The sequence below is a fragment of the Grus americana genome, chromosome 35 (genome assembly GCF_028858705.1).
Source record: "Grus americana isolate bGruAme1 chromosome 35, bGruAme1.mat, whole genome shotgun sequence".
Classification (NCBI taxonomy): Eukaryota; Metazoa; Chordata; class Aves; order Gruiformes; family Gruidae; genus Grus; species Grus americana.
The window spans coordinates 539,018-542,080 of record NC_072886.1 but is presented as its reverse complement, the minus strand read 5'-3'; the positions used below and the strand labels follow the sequence as shown (position 1 = coordinate 542,080).

General features: G+C 62.8%; 2 non-coding genes across 2 annotated transcripts; both read right to left on the bottom strand.

Moving 5' to 3' along the window:
- Positions 1-1,446: 1,446 nt before the first annotated feature.
- On the bottom strand, positions 1,447-1,637 carry LOC129198783 (U2 spliceosomal RNA). The gene has a single exon (XR_008574529.1). It is a non-coding gene; the product is annotated as a U2 spliceosomal RNA (small nuclear RNA).
- A 1,121-nt stretch (positions 1,638-2,758) lies between these two features.
- Positions 2,759-2,949, bottom strand: LOC129198789 (U2 spliceosomal RNA). The gene has a single exon (XR_008574536.1). It is a non-coding gene; the product is annotated as a U2 spliceosomal RNA (small nuclear RNA).
- Positions 2,950-3,063: the final 114 nt, after the last annotated feature.

Below are 3,063 nucleotides of genomic sequence, written 5' to 3'. Positions count from 1 at the left end.
CTCAGCGTAGCGGCTGGCGTGACATCATTCAGCTTCACCCTTTTGGGGGGTTTAAGGGTTATTTTGAGCTAAATTTGAGGACTTTTCTCCCCAAATGGGGGTGGGGGGGGGGTCACAACCTCTGCCCCCACCTCACGATGCTCCAGCTCCTCGTGCTGGTCCCAGTTCCCCCCCCCCCCCCCCAAAAATCCCATTTTCATATTTTTTTACCCCCCAAAAAATTGCACTTAAAGGCTGGGGGTGGTTTTATTTGGTTTTGTTGTTTTCTTCAGTAAAACAGCTCACGGCGGGGTGCAAATTGGGGGGGTAAAATGGAAAATAAAGGGGGAGGGGGAGCGGAAACGGTAAAATACATTAAAAAAATTTTAAAAATTAAAAAAAAAAAAAAAAACCCCACCCTTAAGGCCCCCCCCGCAGCCCTGGGGGGCGCAGTGCGCATGCGCGAACGGGGAGGCGCGGCGCTACGCTGACCGCCAGTGGGCGCTGTTTTCTCCCACCCCCGCGGTGCATGCTGGGAGGTGTAGTTCTCCGTTACCACTGCGAGGCTGTATTAGCATAACCCCGCCCCTCGATTCCCCGCCCACCGCGAGTCGAGCGCCCCCCGCCCCTCATTTGCATGCGCCCTTCCTTGCGGCCACCCGATTGGCCACGCTCCGCCCCACAATTTGCATTCGCTCCGCCCCCTCACGGCCCTCCCCACCGAATCCCCTCCAGCCGATTTGCATGCTCCGCCCACGATTTTCCATACGCCGCGCCTAAGACGCGCTCTCATTGGCCGCATTTAGACACGCCCACCCCAAGCGTCCCCACCCACCGCCCCGCGGCCTCCCCCGGGTCCCGCCGCCCGTCCGCAGCCACAGCCCGGGGGCTTCCGCCCGCTAATTAATTAAATTAATTGGAACGTGCAGCAACAGCCACAGCCCGGGCTGGGCTCGTGGAGTTGCAGCCCCCCGCCTCCCGCCCCCCCCGAGCCTGGCGCCTCCTCATCTCCTGCTTGGCGGTCTCGTAGCACCCGCCCTGGCTGGCGGAACGTGGAGGAGCGAAGAGTTTTCCCCAGGTTTGGGGGGGGGGGGGGGAAAAACCAAACCCAAACCCGAAAACAGCAGCGTGACACCAACGCGCTCAAAGACCGAACCCGCACTCGGGAAAATGTCCGAGAAAAGAAAGAAAAAAAAAACCAAAAAAAAGCAACAAGCGCGGAGACTTAAAGGCCGAGCCGGCCACCGGCAGCACGATTCACCCGCACCCCACCCCACCCCCGCTCCGTTCTACCCGGGGGACGGCACGGAGCTCACGCTGGGCCCAAGGCGGGGGGTGGGGGGAGGGGAAGGTGGGTTGGGGATCGGGGACACCGGAGCTGCCCGCGAGACGGGCGAGTAACCGCGTCCCCAAACCCCACCGAAGGGTTCCGGTAGCTTCGCTCTGTCTTTGACCGCAGCAAAGGGGGGAGGGTGCACCGTTCCCGGAGGCACTGCAATACCGGGACGATGCGCGGAGCGGAGGGAGCAAGCTCCGGGTCCAACTCCCAGCACCAAAAATCCGTTTAATATAAAGTCCTCTCATCGAGGACGTATCAGATATTAAACTGATAAGAACAGATACTACACTTGATCTTAGCCAAAAGGCCGAGAAGCGATACCGCAACACCCCAACACCCCCGCACCGCACCCACCGCCACGCTCACACATAACACGGTTACCCCCCCCCCCCACCACGCTCAACGAGCCCTCCGCTCCGCTCCACGCTCCCTTCCCCACTCTGCCCGCACCGCCTGGCCCGGCTCCGAGGTCACTCAGCCCCGGGAGAACCCCCGCAACCCCCGCATCGGGGCATCCCGGCGGCCCGGTCGAGCCCACGGGTGTCCCGATTACCATAACCACGCCCCTACGGGCACTCGACCCGCCCCGTCGGCCGCCCCAAACCACGCCCCGCCCTCCATGCCCCGCCCCTTCTCTGGGCAACGCGGCCACCCGATTGGCCACGCTCCGCCCCACAATTTGCATTCGCTCCGCCCCCTCACGGCCCTCCCCACCGAATCCCCTCCAGCCGATTTGCATGCTCCGCCCACGATTTTCCATACGCCGCGCCTAAGACGCGCTCTCATTGGCCGCATTTAGACACGCCCACCCCAAGCGTCCCCACCCACCGCCCCGCGGCCTCCCCCGGGTCCCGCCGCCCGTCCGCAGCCACAGCCCGGGGGCTTCCGCCCGCTAATTAATTAAATTAATTGGAACGTGCAGCAGCAGCCACAGCCCGGGCTGGGCTCGTGGAGTTGCAGCCCCCCCCCCTCCCGCCCCCCCGAGCCTGGCGCCTCCTCATCTCCTGCTTGGCGGTCTCGTAGCACCCGCCCTGGCTGGCGGAACGTGGAGGAGCGAGGAGTTTTCCCCAGGTTTGGGGGGGGGGAAAAAAACCCGGAAACAGCAGCGTGACACCAACGCGCTCAAAGACCGAACCCGCGCTCGGGAAAATGTCCGAGAAAAGAAAAAAAACCCAAACCAAAAAAAGCAACAAGCGCGGAGACTTAAAGGCCGAGCCGGCCACCGGCAGCACGATTCACCCGCACCCCACCCCCGCTCCGTTCTACCCGGGGGACGGCACGGAGCTCACGCTGGGCCCAAGGCGGGGGGGGGCGGGGGGGGAAGGTGGGTTGGGGATCGGGGACACCGGAGCTGCCCGGGAGACGGGCGAGGAACCGCGTCCCCAAACCCCACCGAAGGGTTCCGGTAGCTTCGCTCTGTCTTTGACCGCAGCAAAGGGGGGAGGGTGCACCGTTCCCGGAGGCACTGCAATACCGGGACGATGCGCGGAGCGGAGGGAGCAAGCTCCGGGTCCAACTCCCAGCACCAAAAATCCGTTTAATATAAAGTCCTCTCATCGAGGACGTATCAGATATTAAACTGATAAGAACAGATACTACACTTGATCTTAGCCAAAAGGCCGAGAAGCGATACCGCAACACCACAACACCCCCGCACCGCACCCACCGACACGCTCACACATAACACGGTTACCCCCCCCCCCACCACGCTCAACGAGCCCTCCGCTCCGCTCCACGCTCCCTTC